This window comes from Typopeltis vanoorti, chromosome 11 (genome assembly GCF_054136105.1).
Source record: "Typopeltis vanoorti isolate ZY-2024b chromosome 11, IOZ_Tvanoo_1.0, whole genome shotgun sequence".
Taxonomy (NCBI): domain Eukaryota; kingdom Metazoa; phylum Arthropoda; class Arachnida; order Uropygi; family Thelyphonidae; genus Typopeltis; species Typopeltis vanoorti.
The window spans coordinates 91,209,820-91,223,887 of record NC_143559.1 but is presented as its reverse complement, the minus strand read 5'-3'; the positions used below and the strand labels follow the sequence as shown (position 1 = coordinate 91,223,887).

The 14,068-nt window shown below is 36.2% G+C and overlaps 1 protein-coding gene across 1 annotated transcript in view; it reads right to left on the bottom strand.

Moving 5' to 3' along the window:
• LOC150101845 (3'-5' RNA helicase YTHDC2-like) overlaps positions 1-14,068 on the bottom strand; it is a 503,757-nt gene that overhangs the window by 37,319 nt on the left and 452,370 nt on the right. The window lies entirely within an intron of this gene.

Genomic DNA, 14,068 nt, shown 5'->3' with positions numbered 1-14,068 from the left:
TTTTAGTGCAGAGTTGTGAATGATTGGAATGCCTTGCCTGAGAATGTGGTGTCTGCAAGGAGTTTGAATTGTTTAAAACATGGTATGATGAGCTGTGTGTGTGTGTGATAAAAGGACCTCCCAGATGAGTCTTTGACTCCATGAGGTCTTGGGGTGGTAATAATGATAATAATAATAATTCAAATCTGAACAAAAATGATGGCCTAACCATTCCAAGAATGTGGAGGACCCATTTGCAACCTTTATAGCAACCAGAACAAGTCAAAGAAAAATCCCACTACAAGAAGATTTGGTGAAGTGTCCCCCCCCCCCCCCACATTCAATAGATAGCAACTTGAACTGTACAAGCCCAGAAGAAAATCGTAGTATAACAATCTGAACTGTACAAATCCAGAAGAATCTTAGTACAGGAGGACTTTAGCAGTTTATTGTAGTTTTTATTTATTTATTTAATTAATTAATTAAGTTAATTTTTTTTTATCACTAGAATGCAGGCTAAGAAAAAGATTAATTAACAGCATAGATTTAATTTACCTTTATAGAGTTCAAGAGCATGAAGATAAGCTCCATCAAGGATGGCAGCAACATACTCTCAATTATAACTATTATTTTTCAGGAAATTACAACATATACTGACAATATTAATTATAATAATTTTAATTAATACCTCCAATATTTTGGCAGCATTACATTGCCATCATCAGGGAATCACAGAACAATGACATATGCATGCAGGTACTAACACCAGGTAAATGAGGCCGAAGAAAGGCAACCAGAGTCAGGCCTAGAGTCCTAAATGGTGCCCCGTAGTGGGCTAAATTGGGTTGTATTGTCTGTTGGACTGACGATCTTAAAATGTACGCTTCCCAAATTTGGGGAAATCTCATGCACCCAAATTTGTTGAGATTTGCAAGTTTCTCAGGGGTGAGGCAGATTCCAGGAAAAGCCTCTCATGTTTGTATTTATTTGCTGTGGTGCAATATCAGCAAGTCTAGAGTGGCTATAATGGTGGAACTGGATGTAGTGCATGTTTTCAGAAATTCTGATATTGGCTTTCCTGCATGTTTGGCTGTAGGAGGACAGTCTGATGATATGGATAAGGGAGGCCAATTTTTTAAGGTTGTACGGTTGTATTTCCACAAATTTATTAGTGTATGAAACTGCTCCAAATTTGGAAAGCACCTATCCCCAGATCTTCAGCCCAATGTCCAAGACCACTCAATTTAGCCCACTAGAGGGGTGCCATTTAGGACTCTAGACCTGACTTTGGTTGCCTTTCTTCAGTATCATTTACTGAGTGCTAGTGCCTGTGTGCACATATCATTGTTCTGTGATCCCTGATGATGGTAATGGGATGTTGTCAAAATATATGAAGTATTAATTAAAGTTATTATAATTAATATTCAGTATACCTACTAATTTCCTGAAAAATAATAGTTATGAAGCTAGCATGTAAGCCTTTCTACCAGAATTACTTAAAAATTAATGTAGAACAGTTTAAAGTATCTTTGAAATTGGTCTAAAAGGGAAAACTGCAGCACCTTGAAAAAAATGAACCCTAAATATTAAAATATATATGACTAACCCCACTGTAGAAACACATAAATCATCCTCTGAAATTCTCAACTTTGAATTGGAAACTTGTGTTTTCTTGCATTCACACCATTGCCTTTGCATTTCATTCATCCTCTTCTCTTTCTCTCTGTTGCTTTCTTTTTCTTTTTTTAAATGTGCATGCTACAAAATCAATATTAACTCATTCAACAATGCCAATTACATATCATCAAATGCCTTATCAGTCACTGTTTTTCTTGAATGTCATACAAAATCAATGAATTTTCTTGAATACTTCATAATCTACTATCCCCGTGAACCTGATAATTTTACTGAGACAGTATATAGATAAAAATTTCTTAAAGACTTAAGAAAGCAACCAAACAACCATAGAAGAGTAAATTAAAAATGAATTAAAAAACATGATAAACTGTAAAAGATTAAATATAAAGGTTAAGAATACATGGAGAATAATTTAAAACACCAGAAAATGATGATCTCATTCTTATTTATTCAAAAGGGATAAGGGAGATGCATCCACAGCAGTATATTTAGATTTTGCAAAGGCCTTTGATAAGTTGCCACACAATTAAACTGGGATTGGAGAATAGATTGGCATGTTGGATTGGAGACTAACTATCTGATAAGTATCAGCATTGTGGAGCCATATCATGGAAGGGAAAAGTAACTAGTGATATGCCCAAAGGGGTATGTTTTGGGACTGCTGCTTCTGTTTAACTTTCCAAGTATCATTTACTTATATGTAAATGATACTTGGAAAGGAAATGAATGGTAATATGCAGTTCTCTGCAGATGATGCAAAGTTGGGAAGAACTATGAGGAGTAGGTTTTTTGCATGGAGAGTAGTGAGTGATTGAAATGTATTATCTGAAAGTGCAGTCAGTGCAGAGACGGTTAATATGTATAAGACACAGTTGGATGAATTATGTGACAGTGAAGTCTTTCACACTGCAGAGGTCTGATGATAATAATAATCTATTACTCTGCCTGAAAGATTTGAGTCCAAAATGCACAACCTTACACTTAGCAATACACTGAATTGACATTCATTCATCATCAATTTCCTGATATGTATCCCCAAGAGGTGTTCAGGTTACTATGACAGCACTACATGATTAAGTTTACATTATCATCATCATCAAATTCCTGCTCTGTACACTCCTTGAGGGTTCATGGCAGGAATTTGATGATGATGATAATGATAATTTACATTATTATTAATATTATTAATCTCTTATCAACAATTTTCCTCCAAATCAATCTATTACTTGTAAACACTCCAAGATTGGAGTGTTTACAAATAATAGATTGATTTAGATCTCAATCCTAGGTAGATTGAGAGAATCAATCCACCTAGACCTTGGTCTTCCTCTGGGTCTCTTTCCAAGCATCTTGGCATCAAACACCTGTTTTGCTAACCTTTATTCACTGATTCTATTTAAGCAGCCATACTACATTAGAGTAACTCTGCTGACACATTCTTGAATTCTAATAATGTCAAGTTCCTTTCTAATATCTTCATTTTTAGTAGGATTCTGCCATTGATGCCATTGGTTCACTCCCAGATCCATTGGTCAATCTCGTGTGTATTCCTCCTTACTTACAAATTTAATTAAAACTGAAAACATAATATTTTATTTATCATTATTTTGTATTATTTTTAATTCGCTTTAAGTGTATTGCTATTGTTTATTTAATTTTTGTTAAAATTGTCAAATCAGTAGTTTTCTTATAAGTCCGGGTAAATGGATTAATTTGGATCAGTGGAAGTCAAACAACGAGCCGAGTGAATACGATTATAAGCAAAGTGTAAAAACTCGATTGTAGCTTAAATATTAAATATTCCAAAGCACATTACATCGATTTTTTACTTTGGTTAAGTCCCATGTGAATATTGTAAAAAAATAAGCTTTGTTTGTCTCGGTGTAGTTTGTATTAGATGTTTTTGTAAATAATTCTTTTGAAGCTAACTGTATATACTGCTTTAATAAGAATATGTTAGAGTGTTAAAAACAAAGGCAATGTTTTTGCTGCTGAAGCTGTACATGGCGGCATTAGAAAGATTGTTATCGAAACTTGTATGTAGGAGAAAGGCTTGCAGGTTCTAAGTGTAAACATCTCCGAAGTCAGTCAGAAAGAGTTCAAACAACTTTCCGATGGCTGGCAACTTTCAAAAGAAAGCGGAGGAGAACAAAAGGCGTGCCGAACTTGAAACTTAAGATGAAAGACTCATACCGATTCTTTGGGGGTTGCCAAACTTCATGCGAGGTCTCAGAGGAGGCCTAATAAAAAGGGACTGAAGCAAGCAGGAGTCCCAGTTCCAGAATTGCTGTCAGAGAGGAGTTTCCCGCTTCCAGAAAGGAGCTTCTTGGTTCGAGACATCGCTAGAGAGACTACTTCTAGGCCACAGACAAGATTTCAAATTGCCAAAAGGAAGAGTTCCAATTGCCGGAGAAAAGTTTCCAGGCCAGGTTAATGTCAGACATTCACTAGTGTGTTGTGTTTTCATTACAATTTGATGAATCAAACGACTTCACTGATATTGCTCAGTTAATGGTATTTATTCGCATGGTATTTCAAGATTATTCAAGTAAAGAAGAAATTTTGAAAATTATACCATTATTGGGAAGGACTAGGGGAGAAGACATTTTTTCGGCATTTGATGAATTTGTGAAACAACACAAACTTCCGCTTTTTAAACTTGTGTCTATTACTACTGATTGTGCTCCTGCAATAAGAGGTTCATTTCATTATGTAAAAATGATGACAAATATCCAGATTTTTTAAAGTACCACTGTATTATTATTATTATTTGACACCTCCAGGGAGTCTTTGGACTCCCTGGAGGTGTCAAAGGGAGAGTGTGCCAACAGCATAGAACGATTGGTCCCCTTCCAACTACTAACCGCACTCAAACTTACTTAACTGAGCCATTAATAGCAGAGGCTCTACCAATCGATCAACCTTGGCGGCATTATTCACCAACAAATACTGTGTAGTAAAAGATTAAACACAAAAAGATGCTTTGGATAATACATTTAAAACTGTAAATTCTTCGAGGAAAAGCCCTGCAATGGCGGTTATTTAAATTACAGGAAGATGATGATAGGGAACTTCTGTTGTACAATAATGTTCGCTGGCTCAGCAGAAGTCAATTTTCAGATAGATTTCTTGTATTCATTAAGGATATAAAAATTTTTCTTGATGAAAAAGGAGATATTTATCCACAATTGAGTGATAAAAGATGGTTGTTACACTTATCATTTTTATTAGATTTCTGTACGAAATTAAGCAATTTAAATTTAGAGTTACAAGGTAGAGATAAAAATTTAATTGACATGTTAAGCTCAATAAAAACTTTCCAACAATACTTACTTTTATTAAAGAAAAATATAAATGACCACGAATTTAGACATCTCCCATATTTATTAAATTTTTTTGAACAAAATCAAGAAATGCTTCACTATGATTTAAAAGAATTATTTGTGAAACAGAATTAGTTGAGGAAGAAATAAATTCAAGATTTAAAGATTTTAATAAAACTGAAATGATTGTATCTTTTATCAATAATCCATTTCAAGAAAACTTGAACATCACAGAAATTTCAAATAAAATTAGTGGGCTGTTTGATATAAACCAAGCTGAAGTAGAACTTAAGATAATAAATATTAAGAATAGTTTACATTTAAAATCAATAAACAATGAAGTCATTTGGAAGTATGCAAATGAAAAATTCCCAATATTAACTGATATTGTGTGAAAAATTCTGTCGTGTTTCGGATCAACATACTTGTCAGAATCCACTTTTTCAAATATGACCATCATAAAAAATCAATTAAGAAACCAAATTACAAATGATCATTTGGATGGTTGTCTGCAATTGGCCACTTCTTCATATCAACTTGACTATGAAAATATTGTGAGGTCCGAACAATGCCAAATTTAACATTAACTTTTTTTTTTTTTTTAATCAACCAGCATTTCCTGTAACTTGTGAGTTTATAATCAATCTGTTGTTTTTTCTAACTTTGGTTTTCCAAAATAGAGAAATAAATATTTTATTCCAATATATTTGTTTTTTTTTGTTGTATTAAAAAATTAAAAGTGATAAATAAATTTTTAAATACACAAATAAAGTTTTTAGTTGTGTTTTTTTTTTAATTGTTTATTTGCGCATAATCAGATATCAGGTTGGGGGAACGTGATCTATATAAGAGAGGAGATCGCCGAATAACTTTTTATAGAAAAGTAGCTCGCGTAGTAAAAAAGGTTGAACACTAATGTTTTAGGGCATCTCCTGACTTATTTGCCAGGAACTTTTGGTATCATTCTTCTTTTCCAGGACTGCTTCTTTAACTTCTTGTGTTCACTATGGTGTTCTTATTTTTCTATCCTTGCAGACAACTTCACCACATACCTCCCTAGCTGAATCAATCAATGTCTTCTTCAGAGTTTGCCACTGAGACTCCAAGGTTTGGTTTTTGTTTTCAATTTGTTTCATTTTTTTCTTCAATAATGTTTGTATAGTTAAGTCTACAATTTTCCTGTAAAAGCTGCTCAACTTTAATTCTCTTTAAAACTTTTATACATACATGGAAGTTGCCGCTAGAGGGCTACATGGTGTGTAGCGTTTTCAGAGAGCTCCCGAAAGCTAAGTATAATTTTAAGTATAATTTTGAGTGAAAATTGGAATACTGATTTAAATTTTAACATAGTATTGTTTATTTTTGGTGGGATGTTGTGTCTGTGTGATTTTGGTGTGAATTACGTTTTATTTAAACTTAGTATTTTAACGACACGTTTCATAGCACATGGCGGCAATGCGACGTAAGATGATGGCGTCCAAAAATACAACGCCTTTGTTCAAAAACTGTAATGTGAGGGAGTTTGTCCAATGTGATGTGTGTGGGATGTATGCATTCCCGAAGGAGGCTGGAGTTTGGATGGAAAGTGATAGTGGTGGGAGAATGTGCCGAAAGAAAGTGTAAGCAAATTGAGGAATTGAAGTATGTGTCAGGTCGTGAGATAGTTATGGTTGAAGAAAGCCAGAATATGAGTGAAAATAGTGGCTTGATAGGGAATTGTGATGTTGTACAAGATGGCAATGAGAGCAGTGATCAAAGAGAGAGAGAGAGTGAAAGCAACTATACAGAGAAAGAAAATGGTTTAAATGATGAAAAATAATGAGGGATTATTTGTAGGGAGTAAGATCGCTAGGTTGAGTGCAGTGATACACAGTGTGCAGCGAGCGTTAGAGCACCTGCAAAACTCTTTCCAGAGTGCCTTGGCTAACGGAAATAAACAAGTGTTTGAAAGGAAAAATAAGCGTAAGAGTGGGAGAGTTTCTGAAATGACAGAAAGAGTGTTGTATGGTGACTTGTTATTAAGAGGAGTGATAGATGGGAGTTTAACTAAATTGTACTTACCGGGTGCGAAATTTAAGGATGTAAGTGAGAATATTAAAGCGCAAAAACAGAGGGTGAAAGAATTGATAGTTGTGGTGGGTACGAATGAATTGAAAGGAGATAAATTTTTTATGAGAGAGGACTTTAAAGTATTGTTAAAGGAAGCGAAAGAAAAGAGTGACAGAGTTAGGATGGTAAGTCTGTTGCTGCGGTATGACAGAGAGGAGTTTAGGAGGGCCATAATCACAAAAGACTTTATGCGCAGGTTATGCAGATGGTGTGGTGTGTAATTCGTGGACGTGTGGATTTGTGTGCGGAGACTGGAAAAAGTGTTGCTGAATGAAGTGAAAATGGATGTGCAGAACCAGGGAAACTAGAACTACCAAGGAGGGGGTGGGGAGTGGATATGCAGACATCAGTGAGACAGTTGAGTGTAAGAATGTATATAATGTACTCGAGCCAGTACAAAGGACAAGAAATCGAATGGGATAGTTAGAATAACGCATCAAGATAGGGGTGGGACAAAGGGACCTCTGCATTTCATGTATACTAATGCCAGGATTATTAAGAACAAGAAGGGAGAATTTTTGGACTTGATTGGCTCTTCCTGGCCACAGGTTATTGGCATTAGTGAAACATAGCTGACAGAAGATGATATAGTTAGTGGGATAGAATGTGTAGGTTACAGTGTGTTTAGGAGGGACAGAGAGAACAAAATGGAGGGGGGGTGTTATTGATGATAGCTGATGAACTGCAGTCAAGGAGAATTGAAGTTGTATTGTAGGATAGTGAAAAGAGCTCATTTGAGGCTATTTGGTGTGAGATTGAGACTGGCAGAACAAAATATATAGTTGGGTGCTGCTATAGACCAGGTGATGGAATAGATGGTGGAGATAGTATTCATAAACAAATTGATGAAATTAGTGGAAGGAGGGTAATTATTATGGGGGATTTCAACTATGGTAACATTGATTGGAAGGAGGAGAGGACACATGTGAGGAAGGAAATGGATTTTATTCAATTATTAAGGGATAACTATCTGAGACAGAATGTAATTGAAAAACTAGGGGTTTGAGAGTGCTTGACCTGGTAATAGCATCTGAGAATTTGACTGTAATGAATATGATCATGTTGCCACCTACTGGTGAGCGTGATCATAAGGTCTTCACCTGGGAGGTGGCTAAATGTGTGGAATTTTTGATTTTAAGACAGGGTATAGGTGTTATTACCGTGCTGACAAGTATGACAAGCTTAGGAGATTGCTTGGATCAGTGCCATGGCATGTAAAACTGCAAGGGCTGGATGTCGATAGAGCATGGGAAGTGGTCAAGGAGAATTTACAGGAGGTTATAGCTGATTGTATACCTAGGGTCTGAATAGTAAAACAAGTAGGGGTTAAATGGATGAATAAGACTATAAAGCTTGAGTTGCAAAAAAAGAAACAACCGTGGAGGGAATTTAAAGAGAAAGGTGACCTGCAGGCACACGAACGGTATAAAGCGCAGGCCAGAAGGGTAACGAGTGTGGTAAAAAAAGCAAAAGCAGATTATGAAAGGAAACTAGCTATGCAAGCTAAAGAGAATCCCAAACAGTTCTTTCAATATGCTGCAAGCAAAAAAAAAAAAAAACAAACACTGTACAGGGCAGAATGATTTTAAGGAATGACGATGGTAAGGAGGTCACTGAATCAGTCGATATAGTGGAATTACTGAGCGAGCACTTTGCAAGAGTATACCATCCAGGTGGTGACATTGATAAAATGAAGGAACCATTAGTTTATATGGGAATTGTGATGAATGAAGTGGAGCTGAATAGTCTATTACAGAACCTTAATGTGAATACATCTGTGGGATTGGATGGTATACTGGCATGGGTCTTACGTGAAGTGGACCTTGACCATTTTGTTTAATTTGAATCTCAGGTCTGGGTTAGTCCCGAGGGGGTGGAAAGAAGAGAAAATAGTTCCATTGCATAAAGGAGGTTCCAAGACTGATGATGTAAATTACCGACCGATTAGCATATCAGGAGTCGTTGTCAAGGTCTTGGAGAAAGTAGTCAAGGGAAAAATACAGGAATGGATTGATGATAATGAGATACTGTATGGGGGACAGGATGGCTTTGTGAAGGGTAGATCATGCCTCAGTAACTTGCTCAAGTTTTATAACACAGTGACGGCTGAACTGGATAAGGGTAATGGGTTTACAGTGATACTGCTGGACCTGGTGAAGGCATTTGACAGGATACCACATGGAATTTTAATCCGTAAACTACAACATATGGGAATGGATATAGGGTTGGTGAGATGGATAGGCAGGCGGTTGATGGAGAGATATCAGAGAGTAGTTTATTTAGGAGTAGAGTCCAAAAGATGGCTTGTGACTAGTGGTATGCTGCAGGGTTTTGTTCTTGGACCACTGCTGTTTAATTTGTTCATTAATGATATAGGAAAGGATCTAAGAGGAACAGTTCATTTGTTCGCTGATGATGCAAAGTTAGGTAGGGCAATAGTGAATGCAGAAGATGTCAAAATCTTGCAGGAAGACTTGGACAGATTGGAGTTCTGGGCTAAGGAGAATGGATGTCAATTTAATGTGACAAAATGTAAGGTTATGCATTTTGGGGTGAAAAGATTAGCAGATGAGCTGATTTAGCTATTTTCGCAATGTGTCCCCTAAACTTCATCTGCCTATCCACCAACACTGCGAAAGTAGCTAAATCAGCTCATCAACTCACTTGGTTGTTGAAAAATACTTTGACGAGCAGAGACAAGCAAGTTATTGTACCTCTGTACTGAGCCTTGATAAGACTCATCTCGACTACTGTGCCCAGATTTGGTCACCGAGTTTTTTCCTTGATGGGGAGGAGGTGGAGAGGATCCAGAGGCGAGTGACCAAGATGATAGCAGGTCTATGGAATGAACCTTATGAGATCTGGTTGAAGATTTGTGGGTTGCAGAAATTAGTTGATAGACAGAAAAGGGGAGATATGATTGAGACATTCAAATTGCTAAAGGGTTTCTATAGGATTAATTCAGAGGATGTTTTTGAGATCAGGATTAGTGGTGAGAGAACTAGGGGACATCTATGGAAGCTGGGCAAGAGTGTGGCTAGCAAGGATGGTAGAGTTGGGTTCTACCATCCTTATAGAACCCAGTCAATGAAGTAGTGTAGTCAATGAAGCTTTTCTTATTTTTTGTGTCTTCTCTTCATATGAACTTGTGTACATCTTTATGTTGAAATATGGTGTTAGTAATGACTAGTCCATGTCTCTTGAGAAGAAGTCCAGTATTAGCGGCTTTGCCCTTTTTCCAAATTTTCCTATATGCCTGGTGGGATTCGTTTCCTACTCTTCTGCTGAGATCTCCAAGGACCACGTTTTCCATTTTCTTTATGTCAGCTGCCTGTTCTAATGACTCAAAAAATTCCTCTAATTCTTCCTTAGAACAACCTTTTGTGGGACCATAGGCACAAATAAGTTTTATTGTTCATTTCTCTATTTTGAAGTTTGCCCACATAACTCTAATTGAAACTGCCTCCCAATCAAGAAGTTTATCTTCACATGTTTGTGTTGAATGCCATTGCTATTCCTTCCTTTCTTTTCCTTGATCATTATTGCCTGAAAATAACATCCTGTACTTATTATTTAGTAAGATCTCACTTATTTTTGTCTTCTTTGTTTCAGTAATGCCAAATATGTCCACACGGTACTTTTCAATTCTTCTGCAAGTTCGATTTCCTTTTCATTAACACTCCTTATATTGATGGTTGCTATCTTCAGTTCGTCTGATGTTGGGTTTATTCTTCTTCTTGATGTCGAGTTGTTGCTTATTCTAGTAACTGACTTTTCATGGTTTGCCCTGGTTCCCTGGTTTCATCAGGGAACCAGGCAATGTCCTACCTGGCATGAAGTTTCATCATGCATTACATGTATTTGAGGTTAAAGCCAAGAGAGAGAGAGAGTACAATTTTGTCGGCTAAGTCCTAAATTACCAGCCCATCCTTATTTGTTCAGTATCCAGTAGATACCTACTAAAGGCTGGCACCACATGAAGGTGAGGATTGGACATTAGATTGGTTCTCTGCATTCCTGAAAGGCAATTTGGAGGTCTCCTCCCAGTTATTTGGCTTTGACCCTTAAGTAACCCTGACATTCATTCATTCATTATCATTTGCTCATAGAACCAGACTGTTCAGATAAACTAACAAGGATTTTGCATCACGAATTTTCCTTATCTTTGTTATAAAGAGCTTCTTTCTTATATATTTCCTAACTTTTTGCTGTCTGCACCATTGTAATATCACTTATATATATTGTAACGTCCTTTACTTCCCCTTTCTTGTACAGTTATAATGTACCTGAAATTAGTTCCTGACAAATTTATTTGAGATCGACTGCACCAGCCAGAAATTAAACCAGTTTCTGATACTAAAACTTAAACTACTAATTATATCAACTCTTTGTCTTGGGTTAGAGATCACGTGGTATGCAGTCGTGGCTTCCCTTTTCCCTTACTTCTAAAGTATTCCCCCACTTATACGGTTTCCCCTTACTTATACAGATTTCCTTTATTTATACAGGTTCGAACTTTTCTAAGTGGTAGTTCAGTCTCAAACACAAAAACTCACAAGTTTTAGATTAAAAGAATACATTTATTTGAACTAATGGCATTTACATTAAAATCATATCTGATAAACATAAAGATGAACTCATGCATAATTATTCACACTACTGTAATAAAATCAACTCAAATGTTTTAATTGTTAAGATCTCTCTTATGTATCACTTATCATACAGGCTCATATAATTCGATGTCAAGAGCATTAGTTAATCATCCCTTTTTCTGTTTCTCGCATTAGGATTAAGTGATGCTCTCGTGGTTATACAATCTTTGAATATTGCAACTTTAGCTAAATGCACATGATACGTTCACTCAATTAATAGTCATTATCTTATTCAGAGGATTAAAATTACTTCTTGTAAATTTCACACAAGTTATAGGCTCAATATAACGAACAGGGCCTTCACACATTATCATAAATACTGAATTATCTCATAACTGTTCTACTAAAATGTCTCTTTTACACAAAAGATTAAACTACCATAGGACAGTCTTATCATAGACGATTAGTCCAAACGGATCACTTAGATGGCACGAGCAGGGCTATGCTCAAAGTTCTCTCTCCTTCTGTTTCCTCTCTTTCTATATGACTTAAGATATATGAAAATGAAAGTTCTGCACCTTACCGGCTATTTCCTTAGTGAAGCGGGTTCCTTAACTCTAATCTCGGGCTTTCATCGGACGTGGCAAGAATTCTCTTGGCACTCCGCTGTCTGTTGCTTTCTTTCCTCCTCGAGAGATATCCTTCGCCATCCTCACATTGGTAGCAGATTTACCAATGGCTCTCTTTACTGGTCTGCAGGTGTTTTGTCGGGTATCTTGTACATATCAGATCCCACAGCAACGTGGAAGGTTGATGGATACCAGGGACAAGCTTCCTCAGCCTTCGAACCAGAACACAGGAACTACAGGAACACAAGAGAATGAGAGAGCATTTAAAGTGCTCCTTATATTTCATCCGCGAGCGCCCTCTCTCTCTTTGCTTTCGTCACCTACTTAGCTATTTCTGATTCGTCAGGTATTGAAGATGTCACATCCTTTTCTCCACACCTCTCTTGATGAAACTGTTACGGTTGAGGTTACCGGATGGCTATACGGTTTTTCTGCTGTGTCACTGTGGACTCTTACATAGTGATTTGACCTTCCGTTGATTGGTTGACATATGATTCTGATTTCCTTAACATAATTTTCCCACACTGGGCATGATTTTAGAATACAATTTGGGCTATTTTATAACAATCTTATTAATTAAATTGATATACCCTCTTTGATTACAATTCATTTATATTTCTTTATCCCTGCTCTTGAGAGTATAAGCACATTTTTATCGTAAGTCAATGTCTTTTCATGTTGGATCCGAAATAAATGGCTGACTGATAGTGGGCCAGTTATTTCTGACACAACATCTTCTTTTGTGACTTTGTATCACTTGCAAATCATTGTATAATTAATACCCATAAACAAGTTTAACAAGAATGACCTAAGCAAAGGGTCATCTGCTATTTAGCCATGATCCTTTACTTGTACTCCATCACAAGCCTATTTTGCATATCAATCCCTTTGAATGTATATAGTACCCTCCAGTTATATAACATTGTGTGAAAATTCTTGGCAAATGCAAAAGTATCATGATATATCAATTCCACTCAACATTGTAGTCATTTTTTAATAAAACATGAGCAAAGTGATAAAGCAGGACCTATCTTTAAACAATGCTATGTTCTCAAGGTTCTACTAACTGCTTGCAGAGAGGTACTAATTAAATGAATGATAGACTAATCAGTATTTTTGGATGATTCCAGAGATATTGATTAGTGCATAATTCATTGGTGTCCCAGTTCCGTCATGTGTATAAAGGAATTATCTTGCCTCTCTTTATTGAGACCAAGTTATTTATCTTGAGACCCAAGATTAATATCTAAGTCACAGGCACAACTAATTCTCTTTTATATTCCTTCAGCACCTTACCAACATCTCATCCAATCCCACTGATGTGTTCCAATCAGGCTTTATTATCTACAATACCTTTATAACCTCTAACTCATATCCTTCCACTTAGTTCCACCTCTGCATCCAGACAGTTAATGGATCTTCAAGGGATGTATACCTTACTAAAGTGATTGCTTAAACTCGGTTTTTCTAAACCATTCAAAACTTTCTTCCATTCCACATTCACTAATGTTATTCTTTCAGTCATTTTTTCTTTTTCCCTGCCATATAGTGAAGAATTTTCCTTTTGCTTGTTTAGTTAACTTCTTTTCATAATCCAATTTTGCCATCTTTACCATGATTGTCCTAGCTTGTTCTTTAGGGAAAAGTGATGACTAGGCTCCTGAATTTGATTATCACCTTTCTTCCAGCATTGAATCCATACTTTCTTCTCATGCAAATCTTGTTTCATATGCAATATATTTATTATCGTATTTTCATCATTAGATTTCTTTAATATTTTTACTTTCTTTTGTAACAT